The sequence below is a fragment of the Helianthus annuus genome, chromosome 8 (genome assembly GCF_002127325.2).
Source record: "Helianthus annuus cultivar XRQ/B chromosome 8, HanXRQr2.0-SUNRISE, whole genome shotgun sequence".
NCBI lineage: Eukaryota > Viridiplantae > Streptophyta > Magnoliopsida > Asterales > Asteraceae > Helianthus > Helianthus annuus.
In genome coordinates, this window is record NC_035440.2 from 156,809,774 (window position 1) to 156,830,192 (window position 20,419).

A 20,419-nucleotide genomic window follows, 5' to 3' on the forward strand; every position below is an offset into this window, starting at 1 on the left:
TTTCGTTTCCAAAATAATATTTACCAAAAATATATTGTAACGGTATTTCCCAAAATATTCCGTAAGTTACGTTTTATCGTTCGGTTTCACAATATTAAGTGTGTAACTCATATTTCATTCCGTGAGATTTTTGGTATTATTTTGGTGTTGTAATTTCTTGGTATTATGTTAAGTTATATTATTTTAGCCTAAAATAATATAACTATTCCACAAAGTACACAAATATTCACACAAGTGCCTTTAGTATAAAATATATATTCTAAATATATATACATCCATTTTTATTTACAAAAACCAACCTCCAATACTTGTATTTTTCTTACAAAAATTTATGGCAAAGTTTATATTGAAAATCATGATTAAAAATACACTTGTAAATACATGTTAGAAAATATTTTCTAAATGTTTGCATTTTTAGAAAATTTCGCCATAGTTTCCTTTGAAAATGGAGGTGTCCATGCTATTTAGTATATCATTTTCTTTTCAAAAATTTACACACAATAATCAACCATCAATCCCTAAACATCTTGCACTTACCAAGTGCAAAAACTATTCAACTTTCGTAACAACATGAACTTGATCTTTTCACAAAAAACTTGTAGTAACTTGGTAAAGTGTTTAGTAGCCTTAGTTACCCTCCAAAATGTATTTACTTCTTGACAAACTTCATTCTTGGAAGTTTTAGATGTTTACAACTTGTAAACATGTTTTGCAAAAATGTTTATTTATAACCTCTTCTTGTTTCTCTAGCATTTCTACACTCGTTTTATCACTAAAAATAGTGTAGGTTTAAGTGAAAACCATGATCCATTAGAAATCATATTTTGAACTTGGTTATATTGGAAAATCATTCATACATCTTGAATCTATAAGTTTACTAACTTACTTGGTTTATTACTTTTTAAGAAACCCCTTTATTCATCAAGTTCATGTTTATTCAAGAAGATGATCATCATATGTTGTTATATAATCATCTTCCCACTTGCTAGATTATGTGTTTAATCACCATCTAGCAAGCTTCATGTGGTGATTAACATCATCATCTCTAGTAATCAAGAAGCAAATATCATTCATGCACTAAACAACATCATTTCATCCATTTTTCATCATATGTAAACTTTATGTTCAAGATTCAAGTTCATGTCTTTTAGTGTTCTTGTTATTTACCACATGTTACATATTTTATCCACTAAAAATAGAAGTAAACAAGAGTTAAAAAGAATCTTACTACTAGCTTCAAGCTAGGGAAGAACAATGATGGATATGGAGTGGATAAAAGCAAACGGAAGAGGTCCTTGATGATCCACAAGCTCCAAGCTTCGGTAGTGACCTTCTTACACCTCAAGATGAGCTTGGAATGCTTGAACTTGAAATGAAAAATGGTGGTGTGTGGGGAGGAGGGTTCGGCCGAAAGCTTTATGGGAGAAGGACAGGAAGAAGTGTGATGGTGAAGTGAAGGCTCCATGTGTTATTATAATCCATGTTATGTTATTACCCATTGGGTTTAATGTCCCTTAAGTACACACACCTATCTTTAATCAATCTCATCAAATCCAAGTAATATCTAAAGTGATCTTGAAGATCTTTAAAAGATTAAGGTGGGGCCCTAAATGTGGCCGTAAATATCAAAGGGGGGAGGGGGTAAATTGTAAGTTGAATGATAATGTAGGTAAATAGTGGAGGTTAAGTGTAAAAGTCTAGTGTTTTATGTCTATCTCGCATTATGTAGTATGTTAGGGTGTTCGGGAACCATAACTAGCTCAGAAAAAGTAAAATAATGCTTCTAGCAATATTTTGGTGTTCTGGGTAATGTCCGGTTGTTCGGTTAGATATCGCTTCGTTAAAGTGTCAAGTTATTCCGTTTAGTGATTTTTAAGTACCCTTGTGACACTTTTAATTCCCGACACTTAGGAAAGCATACAGGACCTTTTTGCCATATTTTTGCATGTTACTAGCATGTTAAAATGCGGATTTTTGCTGATTAATGCAGAATTCTGCACTTTGAGTGGGTTTTAGGCACTTTCCGGCACTTAAACTATCACCTAGTGACGCAGTTTTATGGTCCTTACTTCCCTGCACTCCATACTAGTGTAGTACCTTGTCTCTGGCCCTTACGGGGTCTCAAAACACTGTCTGTCTATGTACTAACATTGTCAGCATGTTTCTGAGTTATCCGCTAACTGTGCTAACTGTGCTTTGTGCATCGTTTATGTCACTAAAGTCTGTATATGATAAATGGTGTGACATTATGAAATGTGATGCACATGTATGTATGATACAGAAATCAGACAGCAGTTTACGTCATCAGTTGTAATTAAGCACAGTCATTAAGCACTAAGCAATATTAATTAATTGTACGAATACCTGTAATTATGTGGGTTGTCACATTCTCCCCCGTTAAGAAAATTCCGTCCCGAAATTTTAGTTCTGCTACTAGATGCAGGGGTCTTGGGGAACAAATGTGGGTATTTGGCTTTCATGCGATCCTCACGCTCCAACGTGAATTCTGGGCCATGTCGCGCGTTCCAACGAACCTTGACGAGTTTGACACTACTCCTGCATGTCTTGTTAACCTTCCAATCGGTAACCTCAACCGGTTCTTCAGTAAAGTGGAGTGTGTCGTCAGTATGAACCTCGCAGCAGGAATGACAACCATTTCTTGAGTTGGACTCTTTTTCAGATTTGATACATGAAATGTATCATGAACGCCATTCAGCTCTGCGGGTAGATCCAACTTGTAAGCTACTAGACCAATCATTTTCAGGATTTTGAATGGTCCAATGTATCTTGGGTTTAACTTCCCACGCTTCCCAAAGCGTGCTACACCCTTCCAGGGTGAAACCTTTAACAAAACCATATCTCCCACCTCAAATTCCAGAGGTTTCCTTCTTCGGTCCGCATAACTCTTTTGTCGATCACAAACCGCCTTGATGCGCTCTCGGATCTGTATAATCTTATCAGTCGTCTCTTGAACCAATTCCGGGCCAACAAGCTGTCTATCACCCGCGTCAGCCCAGCATAATGGTGATCGACACTTGCGTCCATAGAGAGTTTCTAACGGTGTGACCTGAATGCTTGCATGATAACTATTGTTGTATGAAAATTCAACCAAGGGTAAGTGAGTGTCCCAACTACCACCCAAATCCATTATGCAAGCTCGTAACATATCTTCCAACGTTTGAATCGTTCGTTCACTCTGTCCGTTTGTCTGTAGATGAAAGGCACTACTCAGATTTAACTGAGAACCAAAGGCTTCTTGAAAGGATTTCCAAATCCTTGACACGAATCTTCCATCTCTATCAGAGATAATTGAGAGAGGCACTCCATGTCGTGCAACAACCTCTCTCAGGTATAGCTCAGCTAGCTTGCTCGTGTTGTCTTTTTCCTTGATTGCCAAAAAGTGTGCAGATTTCGTTAAACGGTCTACAATTACCCAAATCGTGTCATGGCCCTTGGGCGTCCTTGGTAACTTTGTTATAAAGTCCATAGAAATCTGCTCCCATTCCCATTGGGGTATTTCTGGTTGTTGCAGAAGACCTGAAGGCTTCTGGTATTCGGCCTTCACCTTGGCGCAAGTCAAACACTTGCCAACATATATCGCAACGACGCCCTTCATTCTCGGCCACCAATAAAAATCCTTTAGATCTTGGTACATTTTATCCGATCCTGGATGGATCGAGAACCGTGACTTGTGAGCTTCATCAAAAATAACTTCTCTCAGACCACCAAAAAAGGGAACCCAAATTCGTTTCATGAAGCACAACGTTCCTTCATCGTTTGGTACCAACTGCTTCTCCATCCCACGGAGATATTCATTTTCAAGATTCCTTTCCTTAAGAGCTTCTCTCTGCGCGACACGAATGCGCAACGAGAGGTCCGTCTGAATGATCATTTCCAAAGCCCTAACCCTTATGGGCTTGATCCTTTCCTTCTGACTCAGGGCATCTGCGACCACATTCGCCTTCCCTGGGTGATACTTAATTTCTCAATAGCTCAACCCAACGTCTCTGTCTCATGTTAAGCTCTTTCTTATCGAAGATATGTTGCAGGCTCTTGTGATCAGTATAGATTGTGCATCACGTGCCATATAAGTAATGTTGCCAGATCTTCAATGCAAATACCACCGCGCCTAATTCCAAATCATGCGTGGTATAATTTTGCTCGTGGACCTTCAACTGGCAAGAAGCATATGCTATAACCTTCTGTCGCTGCATCAGCACGCAACCTAAACCTTGACGTGAGGCGTCGCAATATACCACGAAGTCGTCAGTGCCTTCGGGTAGAGATAAGATTGGTGCGTCACAAAGCTTGTTCTTTAACAATTGAAATGCTTCTTCTTGCTTGTCTCCCCATTCATACATCTTGTCTTTTTGTGTGACGGAGGTCAACGGTTAAGCGATTTTCGAGAAATCCTCAATAAACCTGCGATAATATCCTGCCAAACCTATAAACTGTCGAATCTCGGTTGGCGTCTTCGGAGTCTCCCAATTCTTGATCGCCTCGATCTTTGTGGGATCCACATGAATTCCATTTCCGTTAACTACATGACAAAGAAACTGAACCTCACGTAGCCAGAACTCACACTTCGAGAACTTCGTGTACAACTTCTCTTTCTTGAGCAGTTCTAAAATAGCTCTTAAGTATTGCTCATGTTCCTCTTTCGTCTTCGAGTAGATCAAAATGTCATCAATGAACACAATCACAAACTTATCGAGGTAGGGCTTGCAGACTCTGTTCATCAAATCCATGAATACTGTAGGTGCGTTCGTCAGACCAAACGGCATAACCAGGAACTCGTAATGTCCATAGCGAGTCCTAAAGGCAGTCTTTGGAATACTTTCCTCTTGAATCCTCAACTGGTGATAACCTGATCGTAGATCGATCTTTGAGTAAAAACTTGAACCTTGTAATTGATCGAACAGGTCATCAATCCTTGGCAAAGGATATCTGTTCTTGATAGTCAACTTATTCAGCTCGCGGTAGTCGATGCACATGCGGAAACTACCATCCTTCTTTTTAACGAACAAAACTGGAGCTCCCCAAGGAGAGAAGCTTGGTCTGATAAATCCCTTATCTAACAATCCTGAAGTTGCGTCGACAACTCCGACATTTCTGAAGGTGCAAGTCGATAGGGTGCCTTAGCTACAGGCGCGGCGCCTGGAACTAAGTCAATGTGGAACTCGACTTGTCTTTGCGGCGGCAATCCTGGCAAGTCTTCTGGAAAGACTTCAGGATATTCCTTCACGACTGGAAGGTCTTCTATCTTCGGCTCAGCGGCTTCTTTATCCACGATGTGTGATAAGAAGGCAACACATCCCTCCTTCAAACATTTCCTAGCCTTCAAGCAACTAATGATCCTTAGAGGCGTATCGCGCTTCTCCCCATGTACCACAATCGTTTCTTCATCCGCCATTGGAATGCGTATGATCTTCTCATGACATACAATCTCGGCTCTGTTGCTTGACAACCAATCCATCCCTACTACCACGTCGAAGCTTCCCAACTCGACAGCAGTAGATCCAGTGTAAACTCGTGCTCTCCCAGTTCTATCACGCAACCTCTGATGACTTCATTTGCTTCTACTAGCTTTCCATTTGCTAGTTCTATCGAATATGGGATGTCTAACTTACTAGCTACCAACTAAAGTATATTCTTAAATTCTAGCGATACAAAACTATAATTGGCACCAGTATCAAACAGTACAGATGCAAAGCGTTGGTTGATAGGGAACGTACCTGTAACTACATTCGGATCATGGCATGCTTCCCTCGCTCCGATGTTGAAAACCCTTCCTCGAGCTTGGTTGAGTTTTGGGCATTCTCGCTTGAAGTGCCCAACATCTCCACAGTTGAAACAACCTGGTCCTTGACCATTCCCATTCCCATTACCACCTCGATTGTTGTTTGCTCCCCGGTTACTAGCTTGATTCCCAACATTTCCATGATTTTCCATTTCCGCCATTTCCTCCTTGTTGGCGGTTTCCATTACCATTTCCATTACCTCTTTGATTACCACGACCTATACCAGTACCAGCCCAACATGTTTCCTTCGAATGGCCAGTCTTCCCACAAGACTCACATTTCCTTAACCTGCACTGGCCGGAATGATGGTACTAGCATATATCACATTTGGGCAGAGTGCCCATGTATCCTTTTCCCTTGACTTCAGCACCAGTTTTAACTTCAGCTGGTGGGTTTACCTCCTTCTTTTTGCTGGCGCTGCTGGTACCCTTCTTAAAGTTGGAGAAGTTCCTCTTGTTCTCTCCCGAGGACTCAACGTGAGTCTCCTTTTTCTTCTGGTCAGAAATTGAAAACTTGTTTAATCTGATAGCTTCTTCAGTTAGTGACACGCTCAGATCGATAGCCTCAGTAATTGTCGCAGGCTTTGACGATGTTACCATACTCATAATCTGACGTGCCAACCCCCAAATGAAACGCTCAATGCATTTGAATTCCGGACTAACCATGTATGGTACCACATGAGATAGATCATGAAATCTCTACACATATTCGGCGATCTTCAGGCCGTCCATCTTGAGGTTCCAGATTTCAATTTCCAACTTTTGAATTTCAGCCCTGGAGCAATAGTTTTTATGCATGAGTTCCTTTAACTCATTCCAAGTCAAAGAGTATGTTGCTGCCTCTCCCAGAGTTTGGACTTGGAGGTTCCACCACGAAAGCGCTCCATCTATGAACAATCCGGAGATGTAGGTGACTTGTTGTTCTGGTGCGCATTTGCTCATTCTTATCGCTGAATCGGTCTTCTCCGTCCATCGAACATAAGCCACAGGACCTCCGGTGCCGTCAAAATTCAGCGGTTTGCAGTCTAAAAACTGTTTATAGGTACAACCTGTACAAGTAACGTCATTCACAGGAAGCATTAGCAAACGCACACGGAATATCCAAAGGTAACGTAATGTGTCCCAAGCGACTTAAACATTACCATGTGGTGGGTTGTTCCTCGAGGTATCCCCGCTAGTTTCGGCGCGTGAGGCCTCGTAATCTGCTATTGCTCGGGAGATCCTTTCTTGTAATTCGGCCTCAGTAGTGGGCAAACGAGTCTCTCTTCGTGGAGGCATTTCTATAAGTATGTAGTGCGCGTATGTAATAACATTCATCAACACAAGTAAATACATAACATCCCATGTCATAACACAAACACGTAATTCAACAACGTATATAATGAGAATGTTGCGATTGAGCTATCATATATCAAGACCACGAGTACAGTTTTACAAGTTTCACAAATGTATCATACATCAAAAGAGACTAAGGGTTACATCACCCTTGTCCGAATCGTCTAACAATCTACAACAACCAAAAGTCAAAAGTCAAAGGTCAAAATGTGGTCTTCAAAAAGCTGTGCAATCTGGCTCAATAGCTGCATTCTCATCAAAAGCATGCTATCTGCATCAAACCAAAAACCACTAAGCTGATGGTGGAGGAGGTGGAGGAACGAAGAGCAACCTGCGCAAATGCGCCAAATCCTCCTCAAGTGCGTGAATGATAGGCAACAGGTAGCTAACCTGTTGCTCCATAGGGAGGTAACAGACATCAAAATCAGGGTACGGTAGGAGAGGAGCTGGTGATGTCGCGAATGGTGACTGACAATGACAAGGCGGAGGACGCAGGATCCTCTCTAACTCTGTGACTCTCCTACATAGCATCTCCTGCTGGAGCTGTAGAGACAAAAGCAACTCATCCCTCGAATATCCGATGCGGAAGGGATGGTATGAATCAGATATAGGCATCACGTTGGGCGGAAACCAAATAAGTGGCTCGCCCGTGGGTGCAGAAGAAGAAGCCGTGTATGGAAACTGTGGCATGAAATGATCAGCTGCTGACACAAAAGGTATATGACTAGGCTGCTGACTCGATGGTCGTTCCCCTCGACGGGGAGGAGGGATATCCTAAAGAAATGTGACTGGTAAATCTGTGCGGTGAATGTCAGACTCATGTGGGTGAAATGGTTCGATATCAACGGGTGCCTGGGTAGATGCAGGTGGGGGAGTAACGGGTCTAACAAAAGGAGGATAGTCGTCATCGTTCTCAATCCACCCATTGCGGGTGTGAGCATATCTGTGACAACCCGAGTTTTCAAGGTCGTTATTCTACTTAACCTTGTACTTACTTAATTTTCAAAGTGTGCCTTATATATCTATTTGAAATGCAATATACATATTATTCGTGATGTGTATATTATGTGTGTGTATGTGTATTACATAATATATGATTGTATAATTATTAGAATGAAACCTTTGGCTGAAAACCCTTTACCCACGAAAACACACTTCACGAAAACACTTCATGTGTTTTCGTCCACCATGAAGCCAACGAAAACAACAGTGGGCTTCGGCCCAGTAATGATTGAATAAAAGAATTTGTTTTAACTTCGTGCACGAAATCGATAATTGGCAAACCCTAATCACATCTCCTCTCTCTCGTTTGCTTTGAACCCGACGACTATCCTCTCTCCTTCGAAGCCCGACTCCCTTTGCTCGATCACTCTTGGTTTCGGTTAGTGATTTATACGTTTAGTTGCTTAGTTCTTGATTTTGATATGCTTGGTTAATTGGTTATGTAATTGTTTGCGGAACATGATATTGATTTAGGGTTCTAGGATTTATGATTGGATGTGTAATCTTGAATCATATTGATGGGATCGTGGTGCGAGGGCATGCAAGTATTCTGAAATGTTCGTTTACGTGATAGCTATGTTAACCGATTGATTATGTATGTAAACTAGGGTTCATGTTAGATGTTATATATGTCTCTGTGATGCTCCTGTTACAATGGTTATTAGTACTTGTGAGTGTCATGATTGATTAACAACTATATGGTTAATAGTAAAGGAGAATCAAGGATAATCGAATTCGGTTGCTGTGTTGTTTGTAACTGTTGATTGATGATGATGATGCTGTGACCACGAAGACACAGACACCACGAAAACACAAGGGTCAGACGAAATCCCTTTGTGTTTTTGTCACACCTCAAATTCAACGAGAACCCTAGGGATTTCGCCAATAGTGATTTCGTTCAATAGGGTTTTCTGTCACACCCCCAAAATCCACGTGTGGAGTATCACCGCTTGGGAGCGTGACATGACCAGGATCAAGCCACCAATCATATTGAACATATAAATATATATAGCAAAAGTTATCCATCAATACGAAAGGTTTTTATCAAAACCAACATAGTTAAGTATAGCGGAAGCATTAATGTAAAACCCAATCATAAGTATTAATGTATGAAGTGACATAAGTGTTTAATAAGTAATCACGATCCATCTGCCCACAACGACCTGCTCCTCCTTGTGCAAGCTCCGTTAATACCTAAGGTCCTGCAAGGCATGCAGCAGAGAGTCAACAACTAGTTGAGCGAGTTCACAGAAAGTAAATGCGTAATAGTAAGTTCATGAGTATCAGATGGCTCTACAGGGCCGATATAGGTTTCTATTGGTGGGGGCTTCCCAAATATTAATCCACTAGACTATGCGTAACCATAAGTGTTCTTTACAAACGAGAACAGTAATACGTACAAGTTTACGTAGGATTTACGTAAGTATCCTTCACAACCGAGGATAGGGTACGTGGGGGTTTACGTAGGTTTTACGTAAGTGCCTGACACAACCGAGGCAGTAGTGAGTATCCGTTCACGCAGGTTTTACGTGAGTATCCTTCACAACCGAGGATAGCGAGTAACTTAGTTATACGTAGGTTTTACGTATGTGTCCTGCACAACCGAGGACGATGGTTTGGTAGTCTAGTAACAGTGTCCGTAAGAATCTATTCAACCTTATCCTTATCAATCCCATTCCCAACACCCCGGGAATCCCATGCCTTGGTAAGAGTGTGAACTCACCTTGGGTTGCTCGGCAGATACACAATAAAAGGTTCTTGAACTAAAGTGGTCAACCACGTCCTAACAGGGTTACCACACAAGTCAGGTTTGGTTCAAGTAATGCACGTATAAGTCATGGCAAACACGTAGCACGTAGACAGTCAAAGCATATCCTAGTCACACTTGTGCGCCTCGGATGGTTGGGCCATTGAGCTTGTGCGAGCCCAACCACCTTGTGCGATGTCAATGTCTAAGCCCAAAATACTACCCGGCCCAACATATAGATAAATAGTCCATCCCGTGCGATACAGAATAATCCGGCCCAGTTATCATAACCGTTCAAAACATATTGGCCCAAACAAACAAAATTGAATTAACTAGTGCGGCCCAGTTAACCTTGTGCGACTTGGTTAACCTTGTGCGACTCGTATTGGGCTTAGAGGCCCAATCGTTAAACATGTGCGATCCAGCCGGCGTTGTGCGACTGGACAGGTCTTGTACGATTGGCCCAGTTGTACGATGGATGGTTTTGGGCCATTCGGCCCAACAGTTTAACAACCCAAACACTTGTGCGGTCCAGCTAACTTGTGCGACCAGGTCAGTTTGTGCGTTCGGACCTCATGTACGATCAGAAGGTCTTGTGCGTTTAGTACTTGTACGATTGAGGCACCTTATGCGTTTGAACTTGTGTGTGTGCTTCTTGTGCGATCAGTTTAAACACCCTGATTTTATGCTATTCGGTTACAAGCATTTAACAGTTTCCAAACATATGATTGTCAATCAACAACTAATCGGTTACAAACATGCTAATTCTCGATTAACAATGCAATTATTCCTAAATCCATATGAGCCCTAATTCATTAAAATCATGAGCAACACCTTAACAATACAAGAACATAATAACATGGATCTCGATCATCAACCAACATTCGATTATGACAACACAGTGATTCATACTTCACAGCCGATTTCATACATAACATGCTAGCCGATCAACATCTATTCGGTTCTAAATTATTTTCATGAAATCCAACTCGCAAGAACATTAATACATAGTTCATATTATTCATCAAATCAACAACCCTAATCATTCTAGTCTAAGCATGAAATCATGTAATCGTTCAATAAGCAAAACAATACAAAACACTAACCGTGATGTTCGAATGGGTTGAATGAGCCGATGTGAAGAGCTTCGAGTGGGGAGGGGCTGCCGTCGGGTTTCAAGCAAAACGAGAGAGAGAGAGGAAGTCTAGGGTTTGTGTGTGTTATGAGAATTGTAACAAAATGAGGTGCAATCCCCTCATGTGTGTGTTTGTACGTGTAAAAGAAAGAGTAATGGGCCGGCCCTTACTTGGGCAGCCCTTGAAGTCCGAATACAAGCAAAACGGCCCAAAGGGCTTGTGCGAGTGTGGGTGTTGTGCGGTTTGGGCTCGGTTAGCATATATACACATAATACACAAAGCACCTAACAACATAACGTTCAATAAATAAAGTTCGCATATCATCATAAAACGTTCACACACGTTACACAAAATAAGTCTAAAGTTCGAGTTGTCACATTATCCCCAACTAAAAAGAAATTTCGTCCCGAAATTTGGTATGCACTCACTGAGGAAGCTAGGTAAGTTCAATCGTTCACTGGTTTTCCTGGGGTGTCACATTTTCGTCCAAAGCATTTTCGCCACAAGTGTCCTCACTATGCATTGTGTTTTCGTCCTGTGTCTTGTGTTTGTAAGCTCGGTTACGTTAAGAAGGTTAACGCCGTCAGTTGTTAACTATGTTAAGTGGTTAACCCTGTTAAGTGTTAACTATGTTAAGTATGATAAGCTCATTATGAATGATAACTCTGTTATGGCTCAGTGTTTATATTAAGTGTGTTAACCCAACTATGCAAGTGAGTTCTGATGATCCTGATTAACGCCGTTAACACAGTTAAGTTTGCCAAGACTGTTAATGAATAACTAAGTTAAAATAAACTGAGGAAGGCTATAAGGTAAAGCTTGAATTCCATGAATTGATTAACTGCTTATGTGTTACATGATGTTAACTGTCGACACACCCTATGACATAGAGTGTATGTGAAACTTTACAAACATGTACTGATTGTGTATATGTGCATAACTATAGGACTTGATTGATTACTTGTGAGCATAGTTTAGCATACCGAGCAAACCAAGGTGAAGGGGTAAGGTCCCAAAAACCTCATAATAAGTGCTGGGACCATACCACAACCTTAACTTTCAACCTGGCACCTTGCGCGGCCGCGCACTGGTCTCACAAAAAGAAAGGCTTAAAAGGCCTACAACAGTCAACACTTGCGCCTAAAGGGAACCATAAAACCTTGCGCCTTTCCTACACAAAACAAAGGATAAGAATCCGGAGTCAGATACTTCCGCTTAATATCCAGACTTGGATATTATTTGCCCAGACTTGGGATTTATTCACCTGTTTCCACACGATAAGGTGTCACACCAGATTACAGCAGTAATCTTCTAGAAGTAATACAATCGTGCACCACCAAGACGGTTACAACCGTTTGGACACGTGTCATTATATCAGTCGTCCCTAAATTCACAACGAATGCATGTAAATGAAGAATAATCTCCACTTAGTCACTTTACACGTGGCTAATCCCTAGCCTTTGATCTAAACCACGATCCGTGTGCTATCACGTCGGATCAAGGAACATTAACGGAAGGAAGCATAACCGCTTACGGGGTTAGCATCTTCCGTCTTCTTTTCACTAACGGGTTTTCCCGCCTTTAAACGACTCCCGGCTATAAATACGAGAAAAATCAGGTATGAATACAAGTTACTTACACTTCTCAAATACATCTTCTTCTTCATTACCAATACTTATTCTCACACAGGAGTCGGGTCAAGGAGAGAACCCTCTTCTCCCCTTGGCGAGGCTAACGGTGTTCTTTTTTGCAGAATTACCGGAGAAGAAGGTCTGTTAGACCTGAATCGATCGAGTGGAAACCAACCTTTTTATGCAGATTCAAACCCCCTAGATATTTCGGTTCCGACCATTTATCTAGTGTTTCTTCATTGGCGCCCACCGATTCCTCTGTTTTTTCCAGTTTTCATCTCGTTTCGATTTATTTCTTTTCATTTTCTGTTTTGCACATGGCAGAAAATTCGTCATCTCACCGGCAACATGGTCCTCGACCAAACAATTTACAAGTAGAAGGAATTCCGGAAGATGCCTCGGACGATAACGAGGTTCAATCCAATCGATCAAATGATCCTATCACTGCAGGAATGTTACCAGCAAACCCTGCTCAATCAATTTTACCACCAGGAGAAACTCCGATATCCTGGTATGTCCGGTCTCAAGGGGCATTAAACACAGTATACACATAGCTGTGTGCTCAAACTGCTCCCCTGACTCAATCACGGAGACCGGGATCTCGTGCTCATGCCTCTCAGCGGGAAGAATCAACTTATGAAGGTACAGAAGTTTATGCCAGATCTATATCACAACACATTCAGACAGGAACACACCGAAAACAATCAGTTCATGATAGGTTGGTTCTCAACGAAATACCCACACTGACGAATCCGATCCAACATACCGTTTAAGTGCAAATACCAGTGTGTTCAATCGATTGCCACCAAACTATAACAAGTACAGGCCTCGAGCGGTTTATAACCTGAGGCAGAACACAACTATGACTTGGTTTACCGCCCTGCAGAAGCAGTGGAAAATTCAAAGTTCATACTAGAAATAGCTTTAGCTCCGTTGGAGAAGGCTAAATTACCATCTAACATAGGGAAGTTTAATGGGTTAACAGGCCCCGACGATCACCTAAGGGTATTTACCAGCGCAGGTCTGGTTGGGGGTTGGACTCTCCCGCTATGGTGTCATCTATTCGTGCAAACCCTGACCGGCCCACTACGAATTTGGTTCGATAATCTACCAACCGGACAGATCGAATCATGGAAGGATCTGCGAGAAAAGTTTTTGACACACTTCAGCCAGCAGCGGCGTTCCATCCGTGATACATCCGACGTCATGAACATCTGGTGCCAAGATGACGAAAGTCTAGAAGATTTCATCACCAGATACAATAAAGAAGTATTAGAAATTGGCGGTGTTCATGAACAATTGATCCGCGCTCAATTCAAGTACGCGGTTCGATGCGACGACATGGTTAATGTCTTATCAGAAACAGAAGGCCTTCCAACAAGTTGGGAGAAGATAATGGCGGCGGCCAAAGTTTATGCGCAAACTGAGAAAAACCTCACAACAAACAGGCCACCACCACCACACAATAGGCCCGCGGATTTAAGCTTAACTGTGACATTTGTGCTTGTAATCATTGTAAACAGTTCGGTTATCAATGAAATAAAGTTATTTGATCCCAATGTTTGTTTATTCATGTTTGATGTTTTTCATGTTTTGGCTTTATTCGATTTCAAACTCTATATCGCTTTCTGGAGAATTTTACGCAAACTGGTATGAAAACGTAATCAGTTATATGCAACAAATACTCCGGAACATCATTTTATGCTTAACATACCTTAAATAACCTTTACATAACTTAGAAATAAGTTTCGAAGGCTGTGGTATGGCAAAATTCAGTTAATTCGCTTACAGGGACTAAAATTGACAAACTGCGAAAGTATGCCGATTTGAACTGTAACGAACATTCCGGAACATGATCATAAGTTAAACACACCTTAAATATCCTTTACATAGCTTAGAAATAGGCTTTGAGGGGTTCGGTGTGCTAAAATAAACTTTATGCTCATTCAGGGACTAGAAATGTCAAAAAGTGCATAAGTTTGCACTTTCGCGCATATCTTACGTTCTGAATGCTTCCGGACATCCAAAAATTTATGTAAGCATTAAAATATTATGTTTTAATGTTTGGCATGAGAAAAATCCATTCGTCGCGCAATTTGGATCGTTTTTCGCGCTTATGCGCATTCCGTCGTAATTAAGCGAACATCGCGATCGTACGACCAAACGAACTGACATCCGAGATATTTTTGAGCATGTTTTGAGTCCCCTATACTTTAACTTCATTTTAGAGCCTTGAAATGAGGTTAACGGGGCTTAAACGTGTCAAAAATGGGCCAAAACGCATGTTTCTAAGCTGCAGGGACCAAAACTGACAAATCTGTCAAAGTTTGCTCAGGCGGGGCGCGTAAGGATTCCCCCAAACTTTAGGCGGGCCGCGTGAGGTCCCCAGATACGAAAAATTGTTGAAAACAGCTATATGCAGCTGTCTTGCACCTCTAAACCCATTGCAAATGGTATTTTCAAATCAGGGGACTGAAATAATGGGCTCAAATGGTTTTTAAAAACTATGGGTACACATGGATGGCCAAGATCGAAGCACGCTTTGCGAGGAACGATCTTAACGGTTCACCAAATCCTATATATACCCCTCCATGTCTTGCCCATTTCCCTCACACTTGAATTCAGAGGTTGCTCTCTAAGTTGGGGTGCTTGACACTTCATACCTGAGAGTACTCGGAATTCAATCTTGCGGGGACCCGTTGTAAGTATTCTTTCGTTCTTTTATTGCTTTTCGAGTCCGAAAGTGAAACTTTGTTTGACTTTCTGCATTGACCAGTTTATGGTCAATGCGAAGTTCGTTTGAACTTCATAACGTGAGCGTAATCACGTTGGTTATAGTCCCTAGCGACTATACCTACTGATTACCACGTTATCTAGGCTTAGTGACGAGCCGTAGTTTCGGTCAAAATGCGTTTTCTTGCGCATTTTGTAACCAAACTACTTTAGGGTATTAAAACCGTTTGTTTTAATACCAAACCTGTTTTCTAAACATGTTCTAACATGTTTAGCTCGTCGCTTTTAGGTTTGTGCTTGTTTAGGGTCGTAAGGGTAAGCGATCTAATCAATCGCTTATGCTTACGAACCCGACCCATTTGGTCGATCATTAGGATACGACCAAACACATTAGGTGACCATAGTGTATAGGGAATAACCTTTCAAGGTTATACCTTATGGTCACGCCATTTAAGTAGTTGTATGACAAGTGGTTCTTATGCTTTAGGAAAATTACCAAAATGCCCTTTTTACACTAAAATTCATTTTAAACTTATGTAACATAATTTTTGACACCTAAACTGATTTAGCAACAATATTAAGTGTGTTAAGGCATATCTTGCTTGTCATAGGGCTAGTTAGGCGTTTCAAGCGCGTTTTACGCAAACGACGCGTTAAAGTAGCATAAGCTACCTAAGCGGGTCGTAACGGGTCAAAAGCACTTAGGATAAGTTTTGTTTTAGTATGTAGGCTTTGTCAAACCATATTACATAAGTTCCCACACTTATTTGGTTTGCGAACCCTCGTACTACCCGATCCTCCGATAGGTCCGTTTATTAATGTAGGTGCCTTTATAGGTGCTGTTTAATTCCGTGATCTTCTAGCATTGCTTGGTGGTTGTTCTACGACTTCTAAGCAATCTCAAGTGAGTACATAGTCCCCTCTTTTACTGTTTTCCAAACATTTTGGGGTGAAGCACATGTGCCTACTTGTTACTTTCATTCTTTTCATGCTTTCATATCATATACTTGCTATGTTCATTAATACATTTGTTTTACATGACATTTTCACGCTATGTATGTTCATCATACTTAGTACATTTGTTTTACATGACATTTTCACGCTATGTATGTTCATCATACTTAGTGCATTTATTTTACATGACATTTTCACGCTATGTATGTTCATCATACTTAGTGCATTTGTTTTACATGACATTTTCATGCTTACATTTTGGGTATGACATTTAGTTTGTTTAAGTGGGACAATATACATTCATTAACATTGATCACGCCGCTCGTTAGTAGGTAATGGTACCATAGGAATTGACAACTCCCGTTCCTGAAATCCTGGGTATGTTTGGATTGGAAGGAATGACCGAATTCGATTAAAACATTTAGACAGATAGACCTTTAATTTGTTTAAAGGTTTATCACCACAGTTGCAAGGCTTGGATGTATGCATTTTCACAATACCGCATAAATGTTTGTATTCATTATAGCATGCATTTTCCACAAAACATAGCGTTGATTTAAACCATGTTTTACTTCAATACACTGTTTTGTGCATTTTTCCTATGGTTTAGTTGATACATATTTCACTAACCATACATTGACATTTTGATTACACATTACATGATAGATATTTGACATAGACAATGTTGATATTGATATATATACATTTTGACATGGTTTTCACAATAACATTGGGCAAATGGTTTAGACATGGGCAACTTTCATTGGGTGGTTTATTTAAGTCATTCAACTTGGACTTAATCATTTTTCTTATAAATAACACATTTTTCATAAGACATTGTTTTACAACACTGTTCGATAAATATATATACAAACTCATTTTACTTAGTTATTCATTTAACCTTACATTACTTTTTCACATATCATCTACTTTATCATCGCTTTTCAAATGATTTATAAAACAAAACATGTTACAAGGATCATGACTGACTTTGTTAAACAACCCTTTTCTAAAACCTAAGTCATGAATCCTATTTTCACAAAACCTATGTTACTCACTGGCATTTTTATGCTAACGTACTTTATTTTCACATGTGTTTCAGGAGCTAATGCGTAGGATGATCGTGACACGCTAGGGTGGACTTGGGCCTTAGTGACTATAAAATGAAGCTAGACATAGTTTAAATTTCGTCATGTGCTCTTTATTTCGGTAGTTTTTAAGATAATGTAGCTTGTTGGTTCTTGTTTGAACAATGAATTCCACCCTCGGGTGATGAATAAGATAATATTTTAATTACCTTGGTTGTGGAACAATAATTCTGTTACAACACTCCCCGACGTTTCCGCCACGATTTGATGTTTTACGTGGTCGGGGTGTGACAGAAGAGTTGGTATCAGAGCCAATGGTTATAGGGAATTAGGTTATTAGTAATGCTTTGACCTAGACTATAACCTTTCTAGGACCCCAACACAAGTTGTCTTGTGTTTAGATTTTAAAACATGCACTTCACCTATCCTTAGGTGATCATCAAAACAAGAAACCAGATTTCTAAAACGATTTTTGAAAAACAATCCTCTATTTTTTTTTTTTCAAATGATCTATTTTATTGTTTTGAACCCTTCTGACTTTTCAAATTGATTTTGGAAATTTATCATTTGCTTTAATGATTCTTTTGGCCTTGTGCCTTTCGAGTTTTCAAAATCTCGTCAAAGTTTGGGTCTAAATGATGTGAACACGTGCAAACTGGAAGGGTGAATGCCTGTACCCTGAGTTTTCTGTCTAAGGCTAGAGTGTTCGTACAAATCCACATAATCGGACCAGTCACTCTTACCTGGGAACTCTTGGGGTGAGTGTTCACTTATAGGCGAGCATGTCTTCGTTAAGCATTGTTTATGGATCCATTTACTTTGATTAGTCACTGTGCGTCATTTGTTTGCTTTGTGATACGGACAAATGACCACCATCCTTGCTTTGTTGATTTTGTTTCATCTCATTCTTTTCATCTAATCATCTCACTCGTTTCCTCTCGTGTTTTCCTCTTTTCTTTAGCATGCCTCCTCGACGCGAAAATCAGCTACCCAATGCCGAACTGGCAGAAATCATCGCACAGCATATGGCTGCTGCGTTCCCGAATCTCATTGCTCAGCTTAACCAAGCCAACCTCAATCAGAACGCTCCTTGTAACTTTAAGAGTTTCAATTCAGCTAAACCACTCAAGTTCAGTGGTACCGAAGGAGCAACTGGGCTTCTTCAATGGTTTGAGAGCATGGAGAATACTTTTCGTCATGTTCAGTGTCCTGATAATCGCAAGGTCGAGTTTGCTTCAAGTGTCTTTCAAAAGAGGGCGTTGACATGGTGGAACGGGGTTATGAGAGATCGTGGTGCTGAAGTCGCTTTGGCACAAACGTGGGCTGAGTTAAGGACTCTCATGATGAGTGAGTTCTGTCCTCGTCATGAATTGCGAAAGTTGGAAAGGGAGTTTGACGATCTGAAACAGGTTAGTGGTGAGCACCGGGCGTATACTGATAGATATGAAGAGTTGAGTTTGCTATGCCCAACAATGGTCACCCCACTTGACAAGGCTATCGAGAGATACATCGATGGTCTACCTGACTCAGTGCAAGACATCGTTACTGGTAGTAAACCTACCACTGTCCGTCAGGCCATTGAGTTAGCTGCGACATTGACAGAATCGCAGGTCAGAAAGGGTAAATTGCATAGGAAGGGTGACAAGGGTAAGAAGCAGGATTCTGACAAAGGGGATAACAAGAAAGGTAAGAAGGGGAAGGATTCTGGCTCATCAAGGGGCTCTAGGAAGCGAAAGGCTTCCCAAAATTTTGCCATCACTGCCCAACAGAACCAGGCAGCTCCCAATCAGCCAGCGCAGCCTCCCGCGAAGAAACGGTATGAAGGAAATGCACCTTTGTGCAATAGGTGCAATAGTCATCATCAGCAACAACTCCCGTGTCGTTTCTGTACCAACTGTGGAAAGTCGGGTCACCTTGCAGAAGTTTGTCGTTTTGCTCGAAATCAGGTAGCTCAACCACCTGTTCAACAGCAAGCTGCACGACCTCACTACCCTCCCGGCTCATGCTTTAATTGTGGAGACCTGACTCATTATCGAAACCAGTGTCCAAGGCTGGTTAATGCAAACCCAGTTCAGGCTCAGGCTCGTGGACGAGCTTTCAATATGAATGCTGTTGAGGCGCAGGTAGACAACGAGGTGGTGAACGGTACGCTCTTAGTTAATAATCAACCTGCGTCTGTTCTTTTTGATTCAGGGGCCGATAAAAGTTTTGTGTCTTTATCTTTCGAACCATTGCTTCGCGTGTCTAGAACAAAACTAGGTAAACCTTTGACTGTTGAAGTTGCGAATGGTGAACCCATTGTTCTTAATTCCATTCTTCGCAACTGTCAATTAAACCTTAGCAACCATCTTTTTCCTATCGACCTCACGCCTATGCGTCTTGGGAGTTTCGACATTATTGTGGGTATGGATTGGTTAGCCAAGCATCGCGCAGAGGTGGTTTGTTTTGAGAAGATCGTTCGTGTGCCGCTCCCGTCAGGTGAGATCCTTCAGGTTCGTGGTGACAAACCTGTTAGTAGCCTCAAGCTTATGTCTTGTTCTCAAGCTCGGAAGTATCTGCGAAAGAACTATGTGGCCTTCTTGGCACATGTTACGGCAGATAAAGACCAAGGTAAGTCTATTCAAGATATCCCTGTTGTTCGGGATTATCCGGAGCTGTTTCCTGAAGAATTACCTGGTCTACCCCCAGCACGCCAAGTCGAGTTCCATATCGATCTTGTACCTGGTGCAAATCCTATTGCTAGAGCTCCGTATCGCCTTGCACCATCTGAGATGCAAGAGCTATCTAAGCAGCTTCAGGAGCTTTCTGACAAAGGTTTTATCCGTCCTAGCTTTTCTCCTTGGGGTGCTCCCGTTCTTTTTGTCAAGAAGAAGGATGGATCCCTTAGAATGTGTATCGATTATCGTGAGCTGAATAAGCTTACCATCAAGAATAGATATCCCCTACCTCGCATTGATGATCTCTTTGACCAATTACAGGGTGCTACTTGCTTT